General features: G+C 37.3%; 1 pseudogene across 1 annotated transcript; it reads right to left on the bottom strand.

Annotated features, from left to right (window-relative positions):
• Positions 1–211: 211 nt before the first annotated feature.
• LOC104671063 lies at positions 212–2799 on the bottom strand (annotated as a pseudogene). The gene has a single exon (XR_749236.2). The product of XR_749236.2 is annotated as an acylglycerol kinase, mitochondrial pseudogene (transcript).
• Between the last annotated feature and the right edge of the window lie 22485 nt (positions 2800–25284).

A 25284-nucleotide genomic window follows, 5' to 3' on the forward strand; every position in this document is an offset into this window, starting at 1 on the left:
CGAGGTGGCGGGCTCCTGTAGTCCCAGCTACTCGGGAGGCTGAGGCAGGAGAATGGCGTAAACCCAAGAGGCGGAGCTTGCAGTGAGCTGAGATATGGCCACTGCACTCCAGTCCGGGTGACAGAGCAAGACTCCGCCTCAAAAAAAAAAAACAAAAAAAATAAGAGAACAGTTTTCAAGAAAGTGAACAAAGGTACCAAGCACATAATTCTTTTTTCATTATATACCAATAATTATAACATTTAATTATGATAACATTTGTTCTGGACTGAGATAAACACTTAAAGCAAGAACTAAAAAAACTTATTTCCATTTATATTTTTTGTTGACAAGATAATGGGGTGAATGATTAAAAGATGGCAGGCATAATAGATTACATTCTGATAGGATTCTTGGCTGAAAAGTAGTATAGAAATACAGAAGGAGAAAAGCCAATTTGAAATGTTCAACTACTAAAGAACTAGCTCATTTATTTTTATAAATGAATGAAGGGTGTCAAATTGTTATGATATTTAAATTGTACTGATATGTTTAAAATAGTGATGTAACAGTTTTTATTTTAGAATACCAATATTTACACGACACCAGCAAATACATACTTGGTCAACTATTTAACTTCCCATGAAAAATTTTAGATGTCAGCTTAGATGGGTGAGGGGATACATGATTTTTCAAAATACTTCTGGGGGGCACGTGAGCAGAATACTTTGTGGACCACTGCTTTAAAACACTATTTCTCCAATACGGTTGAGGGACAACCTACAGAATCACCTGGGAAGGGTGGCTGACTTTTTAAAAATGCATATTCCTGGACCCCATTCCCAAATTGGGTTATTAGGTTTGGGGTGGACCCCAAATAAATCAATTTTCAGCATGTACCCCAGGTGGCTCTCATGCAAACCATTTAAGAAGCACTACTTAACAAAATAAAAACTAGCAATTTACAGTATTGTAGCCATGGCTGGAGAGGGAAACAACCTCGCCTACATTTCTGGACTGAGGATAGAACTGAAATAAAAGCTAAACAGGAGCCGGAGCTCACAAAACAGCAGCACCCGTGAAGGAGCCTAGAAATAGGAAAAGGTCGCCAGGGAAGGAATGCACTTTCCTGGAATTCCTAGCACGGTCAAAGAACAGAAATGGAAGGGCGTAGGCAGGCTAAGCCCACTGTGGGCTCTTCACCGTGGTTGCACTTTGGAAGAAAACAGAAGAAAGTCCTTTTCCATCTTGAACCAGCCTGAGGAAAGTTCGTGTTTAGGAGCGCCGACCATCACACCAAAATAAAACATGCACTAATGGAAGCTGATTGCAAAGCAGGTGACAGAGCACACTTTGGGAAGCACTGTTGGAGTGGGGGCAGAGGGGTACTTGCCATGAAAATGCCCTGGGGACCCTCTGACGACACTGTTGGGATGGTTGAGGCACCTGTTCTTTTGGTCCCACCGGTGGCCTAAAGTGTGGTCTCAGAGCGCTTGTCTTCTGCTGCTCACTGGGTGGGGCTTGCGAGCATCTGTTCTCTCTTCCTAGGATCACAGAGGAACTGCAGCTTCCTGGGGAGCAGTTTCACCTCCACAGGCATCGCTTCATACTCCTCACTGTCAATGCTAAAAGAGCCCCCTGCTCCCTCGGGGACAAGCAAGGTGCACCGGCTGGCTTGGAGACACTCCGTGCCCTCGGCATGCAGCTTGGGGTTTCTCACCTTTCGACTTCCTATAGTTATAAAGTCTCCTTTGCTGATGGTGTCAGGTTCAATGCAGATATTCAGAAAATCTTCTTTGCTCGTCGGGTCAAGCTGATTGTTCCGTGTTGTGATGGACAGTTCAATGGTGGACAGCTGCACATCTTTCCAGACCTCTGGGCTCACCTCTTGGGAAAGGGCATTCTGTGGTTGTGCCCAGTAGGATGCAAGCCTTCGTAATATTCTCCTGTACAAAGAAGGTCTTTGTACAGGGGTCTCCTCTGGTTCACTGGGAGGTCTCTCTGTAGGTCCCGTGTATGAGATAGAGGCTTGATGAGTCTGAGGCCACTCCTTAAGAGTGCTGAAAAAGTGGGCTGCTTTGATTTTTAGAGGCCCAAGATACCAGTACTTGCTAACTTTGATGCCAGCATCTCTGAAAGATCCCCATCGAAGGCCGGTCATTGCAAACACAGTCTGTTCCTTTTCACCCTTGATCTGCAAGACATCAAGTGGAACTGTCTCTCCTTTCACAATGGCAAGTGTGGCATCAGTAATATGTTGGACTTTGTTTCCACTTTCAGCAAAGAGGGTATGACTCAAACTACTGGTCTCTCCCAGTGGGATAAATCCAATGGGAATCTTACTGAAGGTAGCCTCATCTGTTCGTCGAAGAACTCCAGTAACAACCTCCTGCAGTGTCCCATCTCCTCCTGCAACAATGATCACATCTGCGTTTTCCATCAGTTCCAGGAGTTTCTTGGCTTGTCCCTCATAATCTGTCTTAACAATAGTCACATCCATGCCGGATAAATGTAAAATCGGGGCAGCATTTTTTTCAAATAGAGTCCTGGCTTTTCCCTTGCAAGCTGCCGGATTGAGAAAAACAGTGGCCTTCTTCACTTGTGCATTGGGAGGAATGAGTTGATTGCCAAACACCTGAGCTTCTTGACAGGCTGCTCTCCTTAGTAGGTTATCACAGTGTTTTCCATAGAGCCAACGGCCTCCCCAGGTCAGCAGACAGAGCCCAGCTGTAGTTTTCTTCCAATGGTTTCGAAGCGTTTTAAAGAACACCGTCATCTTCTAGAGATTTGCTAGGTTAGTAGAGGCACGGCTGGTCCAGCTCACCCAAGCACATAATTTTTAAAAAGTTTCACTCAATTCAAAAAAATTCCCCAAAACAGGATCTAAAAAGATAAAATGTATAAAGTCCTTTTATATTGTTAAGTACAGTTTAGCTTAAAGTTGCCTTCTTACATATTTTGAGTCCAGCCTCAATTATTTTCTGTACACTGTGAACTATAGCAAGTGGAGGTGTAAGTACACCATAGACCACACCTGTGCCAATCACGGAGTTTTGGCCAATCATATGTAGCCAGCTGTTTGAACCATGTTCAAATAAGGCAAACACCAAGCTATAACCAATCCAGCTGTTTCTTTTCTGTACATCACTATTATTTTTCTGTTTGTAAATCTTCTTCCACCACATGGCTGCACTGGAGTCTCTGAGTCTCCCCTGGCTCAGAAGGCTTCTGGACTCATGAACTGTTCATTACAAAATTAATGTTTTAAAATTTTAATTCAGCTGAAGTTTTTCTTTTATCAGGTGGTGTCAGAAGCAGGGTCTCAAGCAGAACTTCTAACAAACCCTAGGAGTGCTAGGTGACCAAAGCGAGGTAGCTGCAGAACCCATTTGTGTCCATTGATCTCTTAGAGCAGCTGGGGATCATGGTAAGTTCTCACTCAGATTTCAGAGCTCTACAGATTTGTGTTTTGAGCTGTTCAAGTTTCTCTGAGCAAATTTCTGATCCAAATTGGGTTTAGAAGTTGTGACAGAAATTGGCCTGGGTCCAGGGTTGGATTCAATCCAGTAATTAACTGGCTTGGTTCCAGTTACAGGCCTCTTATATCTGACTGGGTCAGAAACTGGTAGTAAGTGGTAATATTTCAGGATGTGTAATATTTGGCTTTTGAAAATTCACAGGGATTCTTATGTTCTACTCCCGTTTCATTTTTATTACATGCTTAGGTAGGAAAAAGGTCATTGGCTATGTTAATCAAGGGAACCTGAGAGCAAAGCCAATATCTTAGGTAAAAATGGGATCCTTAATTTCTGAAGAGATCAGTTTTTTTCTGGCTCATACATGCATAAGTGTGAGGTCCCAGAAGCTCCAAAGTCTCACAGAAATGGCAATATCTTACTAAAGTTAACTTACCGTGGAATGTTCCAAATGAACAAAACTGCAATGAAGTGCGTTTGGAAATGAGGACTCCCAAATTAGTCCTATCTAGAGATGACTCTTGATATTCGGAAGCTTCTAAAAAGATTTCAGTATTTTTATTTAAAGACATGATGAAAGGCAAATAATAAGCTTAAGTGACTAATTGATTAAATAAATAAAATATACTAACCTTTTAGCTTAGTTACTATCCTCATCCAAAAGAAATAGACTGCAGCACCAATTGGTTGAGTTAGGTTCAGTAATGGAGTACATTTTACATGGGTAAAGGATGGAATTAGGTTAGAGACCTTCCCTTCAATAAAGTCTCTCTTTGTTAAAAATAGATTTGGCACTACCGGATGTTAACTGCTATTCTCTTTGGATTAATCTGCCTTGTACTTTTTTCTGACAGTGATGAGTGACAGGATTAGGCATGAATAGGACCATGGAACATGGGGAACTTTTTCTCTTAAAAAAGGAAAACTTGAGAGCAGATGTGACTGCTGGAAAAAGATCCCTTTGCGACCAACAGGCAGCTGCCTGAACTTTTGATTCAGTATTGCTGCATTGGGTGGGTCTTTCTGTGGCCTCCCCGAGCTCCTTGACTTCCCCACCCGACCACAGGCAATGCTTTTCTTTTTTTCTCTCCTTTCCCTTTCTTATCTTTTCTGTTACTCAGGGCGGCCATCTTGCCCGGAGACCACATGTTAAATCTCCCAGTGGGAGGTTGGATTAAATATGACAGGACCAAACTGGGGGCAAGTTTGGGCATTTCCAATTTGATATTGGGTGCTAAGCGAAGTGGTTAATGTTTATTATTTGTCGCATGTATTTTACTCTGGCCAAAATTGAAAAGGTTAATTTGGTTACCCCATGCCGCCCTTTGGAGAGCATCTTACAAAATTGAGAGGCTTTTGCCTGTGGTTCCATGAAAAAGAAAGAAAGAAAAAAAAAGATTTTATTTTGTGTTGCATCTTGGTCGCCAGAGCTACAGTGTGGCTGCTGAGGGAGGGGGAGGCGAGAAGCTTGGCATACTGGCAAAAGGGTAAGAATTTCTTACCAGTCAGACTTCTGGTCTCTCTCTCTCTCTCTCTCTCTGTGTGCAAACTGGTTGAGTGAATGATAAAAACAAATCACGGTTTATCTCCTCTGTAAAGTTTTGGTTAATGTGAAAAAGGATTCTGAGGCTATTCTTAAGCTGTAGCATATCTAGTGTGCTTTGTGTGTCTTTCTGTATGGTTCTGTCATAAAGAAAAGTACCTTAGGATAGCATAAGGGCTTAGGACCACATAAGCTTGCTATTCAAGATGACCCGGAAAACTGCTCAGTAACAAACTTTGCTGCAGGTCCCTGAAACAAACAAAAAAACTGGATGTGGTCTCCATCTTGTTTTATGACCTTGGGAGCTTGACCTTATAACTACGTGGCAGCACTTTCTCTTGGTTTCTGCCACCTAGGGAACAAGGATTTTGGGGTTCATGTCATAGTTAGCTCTAAAAATTACCTTGAGTAGATAAAAGCCTTTGAAAGCTCAAAATTGACTGCTTTAGACTCCTTCTGGGAAGCGCAATGGAAACTGCCCAATGCTGTAATTCAGCAGCTAATCCAGGTTCAATTATAGCATAGGGAATGAGCATTTACTGGGTGATATCTGTTTGACCTTTACCATTTGTTGATTCTCTTTTCCTCCAATAACAACTTCTAGCTTTCCTTTTTTTTTTTTTTTTTTTTTTTTTTTTTTTTCTGAGCTACCTTTGAAGATTCTAAATTGTGTAAAAATAGCTTACCACGTTTTTGAAAATACTTCATATACTCGTGATTGGGTCAGAACCTTAGTTGAGGTTTGGCTGTTTCACTTGTGAGGTTACTTCTGGTGAAGTTAAAAAGCCAGAAATATCGACCATTTGGCCTGGGTAAAGTAGTATAATAAATAATTTATAGGGGCAGTTTCTTACAGAGCACTATGGTTAGAAGTCAGCTTAATTAACAGTGCATATCCAAGCTATATGTGTATTTAAAAGGCCTTTATGTTGCTTTTTTTTTTTCTTCCCCCTTCTTGGATTTTATTTTTCTGAAGAAAAAGAGTTTATTTTCTTCTCAGCCAACTGAGTTTTTTTCTCCACTTTGTCGTCTTGCTACTCAATGTACACAACAGAGGACCTGAGATAACTTCTAATAGCCTGGGACTCCTTGGGGAAAACAGAGAAGGCTCCATAGATCCCATTTTGAGAAAAATCTGTTTTCCTCATGAAACCCCAGGAATTGGAAGTGGATAGATCCCTTTCAAAATCTAAGGCTCTGTTTTGTTTTGCATTGTATTATTTCATGGTTTTGAGTTTTGGGGATATCAGAAAATACTTTGCATTATAGCTAGGTAGAAAATACACTTTTAGAAATTGCTATTGGCTGCCATGGGGGATACTCAGCTCTTTACACATTTGGATTAGAGAAGCATGCTCTTGGCCACCTAGAAGGTATGAAGATATCTCCACTCCCCACTGAGAGATGCCACTCCCCACTGAGAGATAAGACTCCCGTTGGGGGATGGATTGATTGCAAAACGGGCTAAGTGGCCTTGGGTTGCCATGAAATGAAATGCATGGTAAAAGCATTGCACTTTCTTCTCCCATAACATTTCCTTTCTTTTAAGAATCCAGGATGTGATATAAAAATGGGGCCATTAATTTTGGAGATCTTTGTCTTCCAAAGAAGCCTGCTTATTAGGCCCTAGGAACTGCATGACTTTCCTGGCCCTGTTCCCTGAAGAACTCCACCATGACACCAGTAATCCAATTAAGAAACTTAAAAACTGGCAAATAAAAAATCTTACAACTTCTGGATCTTCATCTGTCTGCCTGTATAGTTATATATGTGTTGTATATGTGATGTTCATATAAAAAAGCTCTAATTAATCTACATGAAGAAAAATAAGCACTTAAGCAAAATATTTTGAAAGAAAAATGAAAACTGTAATGCCTTTTAGTTCATGTGACTTTAATAATCTTTGGAAAATAAAAGAAGTTTTAAAAAGATTATAGGTAAAATAAATTGGTCTAAGTTAGGCAAGTCAGATATTATGTTTGCTAAATGCTTTAAGGTCGTAAACTGCTTCTTTCACTTTGGAAAATTGTTCAACTTGCCTGCTTTACAGCTAGGTAAAGACTGGGGACATGTAGTAGAGTTAGCCATGCCCCTAACTATGCTGAAAAGTCAGACTTTATCTGCATTTTTGTATGTTACTTTAGGCTCCAAAACTAGTAAATAATTAAAATCACTTACAAGGTTTTTCACCAAAAATTAAAATTGCTAAGAGGTAATCTTGCAATATGTAATTGAGACTACTGAAAAACAGTTTTACATGAAAGATGTGTAAGGAAAGCAAAATGTGCTTTTAGTAAAAGATTATAAGAAGACATGAGAATGTAAATTTGTGCCTACTTTAGAGGATTAAAGGATTGTTTTAAATTCAATAGGATAAAGCTAAAGGTTTGAGCAAGTTATGGAAGGTTTCTGAAATATTAATTGTAAAAGGGATTCTGTGTATTAACATATTGGCTGAATTAAAAGAGCTATAATTCAGTTTTTTCTGTAAACTGTACATTGGAATAAAAGCACAACAGGGTTTACTTAGAGCACTGATCTGCTCTTTACAAAAATTTGTAAAGGGTTATAAAAAGCTTATTAAAATTTCACCTCATGGTCAAACTGATTAAGATTGATGGATTTGCCTATAAGGTGTTATTAAAGATTGGTGTTGACATTAACAGTACAATAATGCAAGGATGAAATTTGGTTTTCTCTCTTGAACAAGATTTTCATGTAATATTAAAGGATAATGAAAGATTTTTATTTGACTTTTGAATAAACTAGTGAAAATAAAGTGAAAGACAAGAGACAGATTGTTCGGAAAGCTAAGTCTTTCCTCTATCGATGAATAAAGTTAAAAATAATGTCTAGCCTCCTTCAGGTTATATATTTCAGTGAATGACATTCATATATGTTCCAAAACTGTATGAGATTTCTAAAATTCTCATATGTCTGAGTACATGCTATCAGTCATAATTATGGTTATGTTAATTTATTGTAAACTATAGAAATAACCAAATTTCCTTGTCAATTTTGTCTCACTTTGACTATTTAAAGTCATTTCCACAAGTAATTGCTTAATGCTGATGCAATTTCTAAAAAGATCACAAGCATGCAAAATTCTAAAATATGGTGTCTTTTAGGAGGTTTGTGAAAGGATGAAAAGGATACCAAAACGCACTCTTGAATGCAGGTTTCTGATAACTTTAAAATTGTATCATTTGGACTTCTTGCTAAATCAGACAAAACTGAAATTGTGTATATATACAATTTGAATGAACTCCATGGTCTAAGTCAAATGACCTATGATAATCCATTAGTTATCAGTGCTATACACTCAAATTGGAGAAACAACTGGTATTCAAGGGGACATAAGTTCCAGTGTTAAGCATGGACTCATGGAGAACTACAATGGCTGCCTTGTCTTTCCTGAGCCTTTAAAATTTTATTAAAAGTTCTGCATTCAATGACTCATACTGGGAAAGAGAAAATGATAAAATAGTTTATTAACAATGTTTGGTTTGTCAAACCCATATTCCTGGGAAGACAATCAAAGCTTCAGGTACATTCAGCTACCTGATGGACCATTTAAATGTTTATGGAGTGATTTTATTAAATTGTCATTTTCAATGCATGTTTTCTGGTTGTATAAAAGCTTTCCCATGCAAGAAGGCTGATGTTATCATAGTAAATTATTATGCCACGGTGTATTTTTACCAGGTAAAGAAAGCTTTTTATGGTTCACTGAGGAAAATCAACTTCTTCACAATCTAGAACACAGAGATTGGATTTTCTGAGAACATCAGAGAAAGAGTGCCCTTGCCACTCACAGTACAACAAAACTTCAGGACCTCGAACCTTGGGTTCATAATCTCACAACTGAGAAGGATCCCTCCACACTCTTGGAACTGTATGCTCATTGGAATCCTTAAGGTAAAGCTAACAAGGAATGTTTCTCTTCAGGAGAAGACAGCATCCTTGATGTGGACAGCTTTTTCCATGATCATGAATCAAGACTTCTCTACTATGACGAGACTCTTATCTTCAAATATTATTCCCTTGATTATGCCTCTATGAACAATAGAAGTGAAAAAGGGGGCTGTTGTATGCACTTATGGGGTATACTTTTATTTGTGAAGGAGTTTGCAGTCAGCCTTATATGTGGATAATGTTATACCTTGATACATGAAAGATGAAGGCCCAATGGAGTGAGAAGCTTTAATGGTACATAAATTGCCTCATAATTAGTCAGAAACAAACATTGTTTCACTCCTCTTAACCCACATCATGAGTTAAAAGAACATTGCCAGAAGGTTTTCAGTCTTCTAGAAGGGCTTCATTTGTTAGGTCATTTTTCCATGGTTTAGAGTAAAGGAAACAATGATTAGCAATGTATCTCTCATAATAGGCTCTATAGCAGGTGCTACTGTAAAGGCTATAGTTACATGAAAGACTTTAAATACTCTTGTGAAAGTTGTGCTAAATAATATAATTACTCCAGATTACTTACTGACTAAACAGAAGTATTTGTGTAGCTGCTGGCACTTATGGCCTATGGAGAAAATATTGGCTATTACAGAGATTTATCTGTAGGGGATTAACAAAGAGACTGCTTAGTTAAGCGAGTAGACTCTTTATCTAGCTCATTCTTTGGTCTATTTGATTTTAGGTGGTTTGACTTATGACACTGGGTAAAAAGAATACTCCAAATTCTTGGTATTATCCTCCTAATAGTCATAATAGTAGTCTTCTTGGTGTGCTGCATTCTCTCAAAGGTTTTAAATGTTTGGATGCAGGCATCTCTACAATGTCAAATGGTCTCTCTTTAACTGGAATGGCAAGAGCTGAAAGAAATGTGTGACAATAAGGACACTATAGCCTATGAATGACATACCGGCACCAGAAACTCAAAATGATGATAACTGAGAGTGGCACTAAGGCCCTAAGTTTTGGTCACACTCTCATATAAGTGAGAACCCAATCAAAAATGGGGATTTTTTTTAAACAAAATTATAGGAGGCTATTGTTTTGGACTGAGCTCATGCACTAGGCCCCAACAGACCAAACCAAACTAAAATAGAGTTGCTCATGCTCAATGGGACATAATCCAACTAAGACTTTAAGGAAACACGTAGGCCCTAGAACAGACCAGGTTTTGTTTTTGTCCTATAAACAGAATGTTCTGGCATAAAGAGGTACCCTCTACTCAGTCCTTGTTCCCACCTTGCAAAACCCACTGTTTTACTGTTTCCTAGTGGGTTGCAAGACCAAATAAGTACATTTAAGATGGTGATAGTAATATCATTGTCTAAAGTTTTAGTCAATCTCTCAAAATTGAGAACATTTCCTAAAGGGGGAATTGTTAAATCAAGTTTAGCCTGAAGCTGCGTCCTTACATATTTTAAGTTTTGCATATAGGTTTTTCTGTACATTGTGAACTATAATAAGTAGAGGTGTAAACAGACTGTAGCCCACACCTGTGCCAATCACTGAGTTTTGGCCAACCATATGTAGCCAACTGTTTGAACCATGTTCGAATAAGGCAAATGCTGAGTTGTAACCAATCCAATTGTTTCTGTGCCTCACTTCTGTTTTTTTGTATATCACTTTCGCTTTTCTGTCCATAAATCTTCTTCCACCATGTAGCTGCACTACAGTCTCTGAGACTACCATGGCTCAGAAGGCTGCCCGATTCACAAATAGTTTATTGCTCAATGAAACTCCTTTAAGTCTTTAAATTTAATTGGTCTGTAGTTTTTCGTGTGTGTGTGTATATGTGTGTATATGTGTGTGTGTACTTGGATATCGACTTTTAATGAAATTGACTTCTAACTGTAGATCTCCGTAAAAATAAATAAACAAATAAATTATTCTCTTATTACCTGATTTTAGCTGGGGCAAACTGTTGGCATTTGTGGCTTTTAAACTTCTTTAGCAAAGGTATTCTACAAGTGAAACTAACATGCTTTAACCAGAGTTATGACTTAAACAAGGACATGTGAAGTCTCCAAAGAGAGGCAAAGCAGTCCTCATAAAATTCAGAATCACCCCAAAGATAGCTCAGAGAAAGGAAAGTTTTGCTAGTCATAAACCAAATGCAATTCATAATTCTGTTGTGCCATATTCTTGGGGATATCAGCTCCTCAGTTTATCATCTACATACACAGATCGAGAAGCCCCATATGCCCCCACAGACAGAAGATAGGAAATCAAAATCTGTCCACGGAAATGAAAAGCATCAATAAATGGCAAAAAGCACACAAATATCAAGCCAGAAAGGACTCACTCCCTGGCCAGAAATCAAACCAAGGCCACCATTGTAAAAGGGCAGCACCTTAGCAACTGGCAGATAGCATAGGACGTTCTCCATTGCTGTTCCTAGAAAGAAACTGATGAAGGAAGTTTTAAGCTTACAAAGAATTTTAACTTTTTTTAGGTCATACTTTTGTTCCTTAATTTAGACAAGAGAATTCTAAAGGCTAGGCATGACACTATTACGTGTCCTTTTTTAAAAAGAAAATGATTTTTTTCATCAATTGTTTATATAAACCAAAAATAAAATTTTCAGCACCTCAAGTGACCAAATAGAATCCCCTCATGGCCAAGGGAACCCTAAGAAATCTGAAAAAAACCAGTTCACGCCATGATGGGAAGGGAGAATCACACATGACTTCCTATACTCTTCTTCCTTTGGAGCTCAGGCACAAGTGACCAGCATTAATATTAAAAAATACACCTTAAGACTGACAAAACAGGCTCTTTGTAACAATAAGATTCCAAATTCCCAATTGACTCTAGTATAACATCACATGGCAGATAAAGAAAGAATTAAAACTATTTTACTCAAAAATACGTTTCTTTGTCACATTTTAAATTGGCCCTGAAAAAACATCTTTTGTGGGCAAAAATGTGCATCTATAAATGACATATATTAACATAGCTAGATCTTTCCTCATTCAGGCCTTCTCAACCCTGAAGAGATTAACTCAAAGTCTAGCACCATTTAAAGGTCAAAATAGAAAATGTTTGTCATCTATTGTTTCTAAAAGCAGCCATCTATGAGACATCATGTACATAATTAGAACCTTGGTCACCAAAACTCTTTATCTTATTAACCCAGATGTTCTTTGTTATTTATTCCAGGTCTTTAGATAATAACCTAACTCTTTCAACCAATTGCCAATCAGAATATTTTTGAACCCACCTATGACCTGTAAACCCTCACTTGGAGTTGTCCAGTCTTTCAGGATTGAACAAATATGTACCCCATGTGTATTGACTAATATTTTATATATCTGAAACAACCTTTGAAAAAATTATAACAGTGAGGATATTTTGACATTTTAAGTGATTTGATCTAACCAATTCCATCTTGCTTTTAACCTCCAACCTGCCCTTGGTTATTCCTGAGTGTGGGCCAAGTTAATTTTGGGAGAAATTTTGTTTATAGTTTAAATGATAATAGCCCTCACAAAACTGAATCATCTTTATAAAAGCAATAAAGTCCCCAAGGTTAGAATGATAAGAGTGACCTGAATTCTGTTAAGTATAGGTGTAGTTAGATGATTAGCGGCCACTGTCCCAGAAGTCACAAGATTTGGAACTTCCTCAATTATTCCTGCAAATAACATCACAGTTGTAGAACCTAAGATTGGCCTTTTGAGATGTGTTTTCAGACTTTTGCATTTCTGATGATCAGATAACTCCACAGGGACCTGAAACTGCCTTTGCAAAATTATGACACTTAAGAGAAATCTGACTTAGTTGGCTCCATCTTGCTTCTTATCTCCAAGATGTCATTCATCACTTCTAGGCATAGGTCAAGCTAACATTGGGAAGAATTTAGTTTTTAGTTTAACTTAAAAGCAAGTATCTCTCTAACACCCAAAGCTTTGGGGATACCCAAAGCTTGCTCAGGAATTGAAAACCACATTTATAAGACTAATGAAAGACCACAAGAACAGGATTATGAGAGGAGCCTGAACTCTGCTAAAATGTAAGTGTACTTTCTACAATCCCTTATTACTCAGGTGTCATGTGGCCAGAAGTCACAAATTTGCTCCTATAGATAACATCACTCTTGTAGAAAATAAATTTTTTTTCTTTTGTTTTTAATGTATCTTTCAGACTGATTCTACCTAGACTACTGACTCATTACTCATATGATCCTGTGGCCCAACCCAGAGGCCAACTCGGGGCATGAGGACTGTTGTGGACACCTCTATGAATTTATCCCCAACTAATCAGCAACACCAATTCTCTAGCTCCCTGCTGACCAAATTGTCCATAAAAACCCTAACATCCATGACTTCAGAAAGACTCATTTGAGTGATAATTCCAGTTCTCTCAAGGAGGCAGTCCTTGTGTTCATTCAACTCTTTCTCTATTGTAATTCCCCTAACTTGTAATTCCCGTAACTATCTGGGCAGTGGGCAAGATGAACCTGTTGGGTGGTTACATCTCCCTAAAACATGTAAAACCAAGCAACAACCCAACCACCTTAGGCACATGGTCTCAGGACCTCTTAAGATTGTGCCTCGGGCCAATGTCACTCATATTTGGCTCAGAAGAAGCCTTTTTAAATATCTTACAGACTGTGGCTTTTTATAACCAATATTTAGAATAAGACATCCATAACATCCTTTCTAATTTAGCATTTGAGTCTAATTGAAGGGACCTCATGGCCACTATAAATTAGAATTTATAATCGCAAGCTTAATTTCAATAGCAACTCAATCCAAAAGTCTGTCGTGTAAAACCCAAGTGAATTTCCAGGGTTTTTACCTTATTTCCTGGAATGGCATACATAAAACAGTCCAGACGATCCCCCAAAATTTACTCTCAGAAATAGACTTAAGAGAGTAAAGATGACAAAATTTTCATAGGGATGGTGCCTTTTGAGACAAAACTTCCCTAAGAACTTATGTTTAGAATGAAAAGTGTGTTGCTTAAAATCTTACATGTCCTGCAAGCCCAATCTTTTCAGGATGGCTGCTTGAGCTGACCCTGAAAACTCATACCCTTTGGATGGCATCCACTAAGACAGTATCCCCACTTAGTCACAAATCAAGTTTTCAAGGACATAAGCCAAGATGAGAGGAAAACCAGGGACCCACAGAAACGTTTGTCTTAACAGACCCTGGTCTAGTCATAATTGCAAAGCTGATTAGTCTGCGGGACTGGCTCATCCAGCAGGCTTCTAGGGGTTCCAGGCCTGTGTTCTACCCTATGGTACTCCTCTTTATGGTAAAATGGCACAGAAAGACAAAGATAAAGGAAAATGACCACAAAAAGAATTTATTTCTGAGAAGTAAAGGATCCAACAATGTGAGCATTCATACTACAAAGTACCAAATGCACAGCAGAGTCACTACATCCCAAGACTAATCACACAAATGCTTTTTTCCCGTTAATCAAGACCTTGAGACAAAACAGTGATTTTTACCTTCTGCTCAACTAGATTGCACAGACAGAGAGACCGGGAGCCTGATTGGTAAGAAGTCCTTACCCTTTTGCTAGCTTGTCAGGTTCCTGAGTTCTCTTCACTGTAGCTTTAATAAGAGCAGGCCGGGCGCGGTGGCTCACGCCTGTAATCCCAGCACTTTGGGAGGCCGACGGGCGGATCACGAGATCAGGAGATCGAGACTGTTCTGGCTAACACGGTGAAAACCCGTCTCTACTAAAAAATACAAAAAACTAGCCGGGCGAGGTGGAGGGCGCCTGTAGTCCCAGCTACTCAGGAGGCTGAGGCGGGAGAATGGCGTAAACCCGGGAGGCTGAGCTTGCAGTGAGCTGAGATCCGGGCACTGCGCTAAAGGCTGGGCGAGAGTGAGACTCCGTCTCAAAAAAAAAAAAAAAAAAAAAATTGAAAAAAGAAGTCCTTACCCTTTTGCTGGCTTGTCATGTTCCTGAGTTCTCTTCACTGTAGCTTTAATAAGAGCAGAGCAGCTTTGTTTATCTTGCTCATAGTACCATACTGTGAGTGCCACAGGCTCTTGGTCCCCTAAAGGTTTGCTGAAAAATCCCTGACACGAGACAGCTTAATTAGTAGGAGAAAAGGCATACAAATTTACTTGACATGTATACGCAGGAGCCTTCAAAATGAAGACTCAACTTTTTAATGAGTAACAGAAGTCTATACACCACCTTAAGGTTACAGAAACAATGGGGACTTAGAGTCTGGTACAACAGATTATGAGAAGGGGAAGAAAAGGTATTCTATTGAGGGGAAAGGTCAGAGAGACCCTAAGGCTTTCTTCTTCAGTTCAGTATTTCAAAATGTCGTATTTTGGGATGGTGGTTTCTGAGTCCCAACAGGAGTCTCAGCAATCTTTTAAGACTCAGGGAAGGGGCAGTAAGAATAAGATCTTTTAAATTTTGATTAAGAGATGCCATGAAAAATTATGAAAGCCTACCTTTGTTTAATTATCAAATATGGAAAAGATTTCACGAAACACACCCAGTTGTTTCTTCCTATGTTTGTATCTGAATAGCAACAAGCTCAGTATAACCTTGAAAAAGTGTTTCATCTACTGTATTATAAGTCAAATCAGACACTTTTGAATTGTGAACTTTTTTTTTGCAACAAAAGAAATAGCAACATATTCAGATAATAAAGAACGATCGCCAGTATCATTCTTGCCTTAAACCAATGTTACCATCACACAAAGATCAAAAAAACTGTAGAAAACAGCTCAGAAAAAAATTTCAATCAACCAGTTGCAATTACTGTGCTTTTATTACATCTGAAAAAGTGCGGAAGCCTCTACCAACCCACATGTAATTGTAACTCAAAGGTTGGTTTTGCCAGGCATGGTGGCTCATACTTGTAATCCCAATGATGTTAGATATTTTTGTAGTACTGTAGTACAGTACACAGTCTCACTTTCCTCAGTTTCAGTTACTCACTGTCAACTGTGGTCCAAAAATATTAAGTGAAAAATTCCAGAAATAAACAATTCATAAGTTTTAAGTTGTACACCATTCTGAGTAATATAATGAAGTATTTCCTGGGACATGGATCATTCTCTTATCCAGTATATCCACACTGTAGACAGTATCTGCCTCTTAGTCACTTAGTAGCTGTCTTGGTTATCAGACAAAAAAATATACTGTATAAAGGGTTCAGTACTATCCACAGTTTCAGGCATCCACTGGGGATCTTGGAATGTATCTTTGCAAATTAGAGGGAACTACTGTCGTTAATATTGTCGAAACAATCAAGCCTGTGATTAGTAAACTTGCCTCCTTCAACAGGACATAGATCATTTGGGATATTGTCTTATTTACGTCTAAAGTGAATATAGCCTGAGTTGCTTACTAGGCAGGAGCAGTGGAAACACAAAGTATAATTATATTTTGAAGTTAATTTCCCAAATGAACCCAAAAGTATATAAAAATCTGAAAAAATATTTATTTATATTTATAAACTCCATTTTAGTAATCCATTAACATTTAATAAAGACTGAATATTTTTACAGTTTAAACATTACTAGCTAGATTAGAAAATTAAAATTTATATTCTTTTCATTCTTTTTTTTTTTTTTTTTTTTTTTTTGAGACGGGTCTCACTCTGTTGCCAGGCTGGAGTGCAGTGGCACGATCTCCGCTCACTGCAACCTCTGCCTCCCAGGTTCAAGTGATTCTCCTGACTCAGCCTCCTGATTAGCTGGGACTACAGGTGTGTACCACCCCCACCTACTTTTTGTATTTTTTAGTAGAGTCGGGGTTTCACCATGTTGGCCAGGATGGTCTCAATCTTTTGACCTCGTGATCCACCCACCTTGGCCTCCCAAAGTGCTGGGATTACAGGTGTGAGCCACCATGCCTGACCTAAAATTTATATTCTTTACATTTGACTTGAATACACTGATGATAAAACAAACTTTACTGATCTGTTTTGTTAAGAAAAAGTACATTTTTTTTCTGGATGTGGTTGCTGTTATAAACTAAATGTTGATGATGGATGTGATCTTAGAAAAAAATAATAACTTGTATAGTCTGTAGTAGTTTTGCTTCAAAGCATGCTCCTTCATATATAGAGTTCAGTGTTTGAGCCATAATTTATTGTGAAGTACTAAAACTATAATATAAAGTTTGTGGACATATACTGGCTTACTAATCAATAAAAACATCAAAATTTAGGTGCCATTTATATAAAAACCAAAAGAGATAATTTCAAAACCAAAATAATAATTTTTTTTTTCTTTTTTGAGACGGAGTCTCACTCTGTTGCCCAGGCTGGAGTGCAGTGGTGCGATCTCGGCTCACCGCAAGCTCCGCCTCCCAGGTTCACGCCATTCTCCTGCCTCAGCCTCCCGAGGAGCTGGGACTACAGGCGCCCGTCACCACGCCCGGCTACTTTTTTTGTATTTTTAATAGAGACGGGGTTTCACCGTGTTTACAAGGATGGTCTCGATCTCCTGACCTCGTGATCTGCTCTCCTTGGACTCCCAAAGTGCTGGGATTACAGGCGTGAGCCACCGCGCCCGGCCATCAAAATAATTATTTTAAAGAAAGAGTATTGGTTAAAAAATTGATAGATGAAGATAGTCAATATTTTACATATAAATATTAATATTTATTTTAATATAGAACTTAACACTACTAAGATAAGAAATATTTGCATCTGCTGAAATATTGTTAAAATACTACATGAAAGATGGTTTCTTAAATGTTTGATGGATATGTGATCAAAAAAAGGCATCATTTTTCAATAACACTATAGCTCAACATACTCAGGAAATGAAAAATGACATAGAAGGCCAACTCAGAAAATACATACCGCTAGCTAAGTATTTGAAGTACAACGTGGCAAAGGCACAAATTGATAACATGGGAATTTTTTTCAAGAATGTAAAGTTTGAACATAATAACAATTTGAAAGAAGATTGTTTTCCCCCATTTCTTTGCTGATGAACACATCTACTTTGAACTACATACATCTACGAAAAAAAGCACATTATCAGTAAATGTGACTTGGAGTTTAAATTTTATCTAAGAGTATATTCTGATGGAATTGCTAAAATGGCGGGAATGTATCCAGATTAAAGTGCTGGCTTCTGAATTTAAACGAATTTCCATCACTGAGAAAGTCTTGCTACAAAAACTGGTCAGCCGAACCATAGTTTGCTCAGTGAAGTAGTACAAAAATGTGAATTACATAAAATTAATGTTATAAATTTAGGATTATTATCTTTATTGTGTGAAAATTTCTTAGCTAATCATACACAATCATCTTGCATACTGAGGTATAGTTGTTACTAAACACAATCTCAGTGTTTCTGCAAGGTAAAAAAAAAAAAAAAAAAAAAAAAAAAAAGATGGTTTGGTTCGAAATATTCAAAGAAACAAATTTGGACAGTCAGACTTTCTTATTTATTTTATTTATCTGATATATTTAATCATTGAACAATTTCCATAGAAGGGAAGGGGAGAATATGTTTTTCAGTGGCAGTTCAGATCAAAGGGCAAAAGAGAAAGAAGCCTGAAAGAGTAGATTGTCCAATAAGAACATTCCAGACTTAGGTAAGGAGAAACTTTATTCAAAAAGGCTGCTACAGGCCGGACGCGGTGGCTCATGTCTGGAATCCCAGCACTTTGGGAAGCCAGGGCCTGGAGACCAGCCTGACCAACATGATGAAAATCCGTCTCTAATAAAATTACAAAAATTTACCTGGGCGTGATGCCAGGCACCTGTAATCCCAGCTACTTGGGAGGCTGAGGCAGGAGAATCATTTGAACCTGGGAAGCAGAGGTTGCAGTGAGTGGAGATTGTGCCACTGCATTACAGCCTGGACGACAGAGCAAGACTCTGTCTCAAAAATAAAAAAATAAAAATTAAAAATAAAATTAAAAAAAAACCCACAATAGGAAGAACTCTCTAGATCTCAGATATCTGCAAAGGTTTCAAAATCAAACAGAAAATATTTTTTATAGGAAGATATAAACAGTACACTACATAAGGAGACATTGGACAAATGAGAGAGACTGAGCTGACTACAGGATATTTGAGGTTTAACAGGAAATGCATCGCACTGTGGTTAGCTGATTCTCCGTAAACTGCTAAAGGAAGCAGGATCCGCACTTGAGTGCTTGCTCAGGTTTAGAGGCAAACCAAAGTTCAATGGCTTGTGGAGAGAAGAGAAACTGACTAATGATCGGTCAGGAAAAAAACAACAAAAAAAAGAGGATTATAAATCGGAAATAATGAGCACTTGGCCAGAAGTTTTATAGATTATTACGCTGTGCTACGCAATTGGATAATTATCAATAAGGAGATGATGATCTCCATATTGTATATTTATAAAAAGGTACCACCAAACACATTACAAATTTGGTAGAATGTACTGAATTTCATATTCCTTCAGAAGAAAATCCATACAGAGAAATTCATAAATTTGAAAAATTTTAAATTCATTTATTTCCTTGAGAGATAATTTCAACTTATCAAAAATTTTATAATATAAATTGATGGATCTGGCTACTGACGAAAGTTTTAAGAACATTTTCAAAATATGCTCTTTTTGGCTTTGTTATGTATAAAACTTAAGTGTTAGTATATGAAGTTTGCTGAAATTCTTAAAAATTTCTCTTCTATTCCCTTCAACATACATCTATGAGACTTATTCTTTACTATGAATGTTATTAAAATAAAGTGTATAAACAGTTTAGATATGCTTTATCCCATGAGTAGTGTTGTCAAACCAAATTAGATTAAACAATAAGCACACAACTGCTTCACATTAAAATCTTTAAAATTGATAAGCAAGGTATTAATTCAAACTGTGTGCATAGGCATTTAATATTGAGAACTGCTATTATAATCATTTTTTTAAAACTTTAGATATAATTGTGAACTAATAAGTTTTAAGTTTAATAGGGAGACTTTACATTAATTGATCATATGCACATTTTCAATGGACAATGTACTTTCTTGATTCTCTATTTTATAAATGTTCTAATTATATTATAAAAATATAATTTTATTTTTGCTTAATATAAAGTTTTCAGCTTGTAATTTGTAAGGTATGTATTTTATATTTTGTATTTTATTTTACAAAGAGTAAAAATGAAAATAAAAAATTTAAAACTTACAAAAATATTTGTCATCAATAGGTTACATTGATTAAATAACAACTACAGAAACAACAAAAACCCAGGGGCTTCAGTGCCTTCAGTCTCGGGAGCACTGATAGAAGATGTCTTTACATGAGTTAGAAACAGTCCCCTTGTCTGGTCAGATGCAGTCTTTCACCAGAATAACAGGTTTAGCAGGCAGAGTGAGAACTGGAATTTCACCTCCACTCCTCCCACTCCCAATATCCTGTTAAAAGGAAGAGCCAGTGCAGTTTTACCCAGCCCTGTATAATATGTTCTATGAGACATTTGACAATTGCGATCATTTCAGAGGAAATATTTTTTGTTCTTGCTAAAATCGTCTTATATTTTCTCTGACCACAGAGTTTATCTTTGCCACAAGTGTGACTAAACCACTAGAAAAGCACATTGTAGTGCTGATGCTTAGTTGAAAGATAGTAGAAAGAGCTGATGTCACACTCTTTCACTGCATTGCACCAAAAACAATGGAGTCTGAAATGAACTTGGATCAAACTTAGATAGCAGATTCTGGAAAGAAATTATTAGATACATAGTCTAAGCATATAAAAGATTTACAATCAAGCCATGTTTAGTGTTTGTACTTCTGAGTCACTGAAGCATGTCTGCTTGAAAAAGAATTATTTAAAGAATAATAAAGAATAATTATTTTTTTAAAGATGGGGTCTTGCTATGTTGCCCAGTCTGGTCTCAGACTCCTGAGCTCAAGTGATCTTCCCACTTTGGCCTCCCAAAGTCCTGGAATTACAATTGTGAGCCACCTTTCCCAGCCAAAGAAGAAGGATTATTTTATAACCTTCACAATTAGTAACATGGATTGTAACTTAGTGAAAGCAATTCATGGTTTGTATAAATTACATATATAAGACACACACGCACACACACACAGACACACACACATCTAGTCAGAAAGCACAAAAACCAATGAGTGACAACTGTAGGCTTCAGCTTTAAATTATTCAAAAAAATAAAGATGATACTTCCAATTTCAACTGAAACAATATGGTCAAGATATGGATTTGACAAAATCCTGAAAACTTTTAGAAAAAGTGAGAAAGAGAAAGATACTTTGTAAGCATAAAGCATGGGAAAGACAAAGAAAAAAAGATGTGAAGATTGTTTATTTGTTCTTTGAAAATGTATTCATTCATATTTTGTGAGCAATTGACTATTTTCTAGTCTGCCAAATTTAGAAACTGCATATAAAGATTTTCATCTAAGCCAATTCTCATAAGCACTCAGGTCTCTATTCCAACAGCATATAACAAAATAAAAACTTACACAAGTCAAAACAAGAAGATTTGTCTCAACATCTCAAGAAAAAAAAGAACATTTAATTTATAAGAACCAAGCAAATTGTAACTACTTTCTAGATCAATGTTTCTACAAGGAAAAAAAAAAGGAAAAGTTATTTTTTTAAAAAGAAAAAATACAAGAAGAAAGATGAGCTACTGAAATGGGGAATGAGGCCAGAAAGTATGGGCAGGTACTGTTGGTGAGTGACCAAAACCCTTAGGTAGTAAATACAGAATATTGGGAGAATGTGTGTATGTTTTAAAGTACCCCTCAGATAATGTTGTTATCCCTGTCCTAGAAGTAACAGTATACTCCCCTCACATGACATTAGAATAATATTTTCTGATTCCTTACACATTTTGAAATTTCTAAATATTATTTGGTTAAAGTTAGTGATCCTTGGGGCAGGAGCTCAACGTACTTTTTAAAATACAGGCTCTAAATTTGGTAGACAGTTGCTAAAATATTAACTAAATAATAAAGAGATGGAGGAGCTAGCCAACTCAGTAAGAATTTATCATTCAGTAATAGGTTATATGACCAACATCAGTATTTCTCACATATGGGGATAGAAACAAAAAATATGTTTAAGATAGGAATCCTGTTTAAAAAATAATGAAGAATAAAGTGGGAAAGGAAAATTAGTATATGGAGCCACTGAGAGTTGGAGAACAATTAAATGTACTTTAACATTTAATATGTCAGACAACTTGATGAAGAAGAGAATGAAAATGTAATGAACATTGATTTTCTGGAATCCTTTTGAATCTATTTGATGTTTTTCTCACACAACAACCCTAAAAGGATGTGTTATTCTTTTTTTTATTAATGACTCTAGGTGCCAAAATACTGTGTAGGTGTGTGTGTGTGCACGCACGTGTGTGTAATTAATATTCAGCTGACAGTTTCAGTCAGTAAATAGCCTAGGTCTCAGTCTGACCCTCCAACGCCACCCAGCACCTAGGGTTCCAACATCCCTCCCTGAAAACCCTTCTGACATCATCACAGGCCAATGATAGCAGGAATCCCTAGAACTATGTTCAAGTGCTAGAACCTGCATCTCTTATATTTAGGCCATTTTCTTGTGTGATAGCCAGCTCCCAAAATGCCCCCACTGATTCTCAGATTCTGGTATTTATGTCCTTGTTGTGACTCATAAAATATTCAGAGGTGACAGTGTGCAACTTCTGAGGCTAGGCCGTAAAGGGCGTTTCATCTTCTTGATTACTTGCTCTAGGGAAAGACAGCTACGATGTCATTAGGAAAACTCAAGCATCCTTCTGCAGAAGCATACATGGAAATGTACTGATGGGGTTCAGGACATGCTACCACAAAATATGGCATTGTGGCATTTGAGAAAACAGTAGAAGCAGGAAGATCACTCTCTCCTTCCCCTCACCTTTCTCCTCTGAAGCAGGTTATAAGATTCTCATTTGAGATGTCTCCACCTTATACTGGAGGAAAGAAACAGCCTTATTACTAAAGACACAGATATGTCAAGAAGAATCTGAACAAGCTGGTCTTGCTAAGTTCCTCCCAGTTTACCACCGTTATATCACACCCTTTTGTCTTCTGATCACACTTTTTTGTTTTCAGTCATATTTCCCCATGACTATCTACTCTTCATCATACCTAAGCATAAAAATACACATGCCCACCTCTTTCAGTCATTTCTGAAAACTTTGATGCCACATAAAACTTACATTTAAAAAATGTGTATGCTTTTCTTTTGATAATCTGCCTTTTGTTACAGATGCCTCAGCTGTGAACCTTACCATAAGGACAAAAGAAACTTCTTTTTCCCTGTAGTACTAAGACTTCCCACCAACAGCCAGCATTAACTTGCCAGCAATGTAAACAAGCCATAATAGAGCAGATCCTCTATTTCCAGACATGCTCCCTGTTGACAACTGCCCTAGTTGACATCTAACTGCAATCTTATTAGAAACATCAAACAGTAACTGCCCTGCCAAAACATTCCCAATTTTCTTACCTACATATACTGTGAGACATAAGTTTTGAGTAATTTGTTATACAGAATTTCATAGCAAGTACAAATGTTCCTACCTAGAAGTAGGATGATGTCATAATAAAAGCTTAAAATGTTGAGGTGGCTTTGGGATAGGGCTATCGGAATAAGCCAGAAGGACCTTGAGAAGAATGCCACTGAAAGCCCTGTAAAAAATAAAAAATTAAAAAAAAAATTGTTCTCTATCTTCTTAGGTTTAGTAAATGGGGACCTGACAACAGACAGATAAACATGCAAAAAAAAAAAAAATTATTCAACTCGATTAATTTTTAATTGTGCATGCACCAGGGGCATCACAGAAAAAGAGTAAATACCCAATAGTGGTGAGATTTGAGAACTTCAATACCATCTTAGTAGGGGAAAGGGAGAAGAAGAAAGGTCACTTAATGAGAGAGCAAATAAATTTTAGTTAGGAAATATAAATGGGCCGTTAGGAAAATACATGGGAGATATATACATGAAATATACATAGGAAATAATGTATTGTCTGTGACAATGTCTGGGTGTGGTGCCAATTATTATCTCTTCTGCTGTGATAAAAGTCAATCTTTCCTGGATGATGAAACTCCCAGGGAGGAGATTCATGACAAATGAGTTATTTTCTTTCTGAGGATCTGCTTTTAGGCAGATAAGGGGAATTCAAGGAAAGCCTCTTTCTGCATTTGCTGATTCTCAAATGTCTTGAGCTCAAAATAATTCTTATGCTACTGTAGCACATTCCGGACTTTGCCAGCCTAAAAAGGCTTAAAGAAACTCTTAGCAGAACCCTGATAACTCTTGAAATGGCTGTTTTGGTAAAGGGTTAAAATAAAATTAAAAAAAAAAGTTATTGGAAAATAGAAGAAAGAAAACTCTTGTTTTGTAATGGCAAGCATTTAACCCACACCAGAGCCTGTATTATCATGAAAGATAGGGTGTGTACCTAATGACGTGGGTGATCTAGCCAAGGAGATTTCTAGGCACAGTGTTGAAGATGCCTCCTGGCTTCTCCTGTGCCACAACGTTGGGTTTTTTATATTCATCTGTATTCATTTTATCACCAATGTGTGGACAAAGTGTTTTGGATCATACACAGATGATTTATTAATGTCTACATAATAACTGTGTTGGTTTCCTAATGACCCTGTCCTTACCAGTGGGGCAATATAATAAAAGCTAGATGGAGGCATCTATACAAGTGGGCAAAGTGTCCACAGGCAAGAGATAATGAAAAAAATATTTTCTCTGCTTACAAGTTGGAGAAAGAAAGACTTACATCTCCTTTCCTCCCAAAAGGAAGTAGATAATAAACTTTGCTCTTGAAAACAGAATGGAAAGAATCCTGGATTGTCATTCTAACTTTTTAAAATGTAAATACATCTTACCAAGGGCCTTGGAGTCAATGGCTTTTATGACTTAGAGTTTTTCCAAGGTTCCGGGCCTTATTTTCCCTTGAAATCAAAACACTTACCTCTAGAATTAGGCTAATATTTTTGGAGTTCTCTCATTATCTATACAATTGTAAATTATCTTCTTAAGGTTGGCTCTTAGTCCAAGATTCTGAGTTTTTAGCATAATTTATTTCAGAATGCCCCAAGTCTGCATGAACTTATGAATATTCTCTCCATACCTCAAAATTTCTCCCTTGTTGTCTTCTGGCAAATTTGTTCATAATATGTCACATCATTGGTTATTTTGTTTTAACCTGAACAACAAGCACTAGGACCAAATATGTTCAGTTTGTTGAAAACAACACTTACTTAACTATTGATAGGACTCCAAGGGTAAGATGAGATCCAATCTGCATTATTGTTCTTAGCCACACCCTCCAAGGGTCTTGGGTTTCATCAGTTGAACAAATCTCATTAATGATGAAGGTT

The sequence above is a fragment of the Rhinopithecus roxellana genome, chromosome 7, assembly GCF_007565055.1.
Source record: "Rhinopithecus roxellana isolate Shanxi Qingling chromosome 7, ASM756505v1, whole genome shotgun sequence".
In the NCBI taxonomy this organism is placed as follows: Eukaryota; Metazoa; Chordata; class Mammalia; order Primates; family Cercopithecidae; genus Rhinopithecus; species Rhinopithecus roxellana.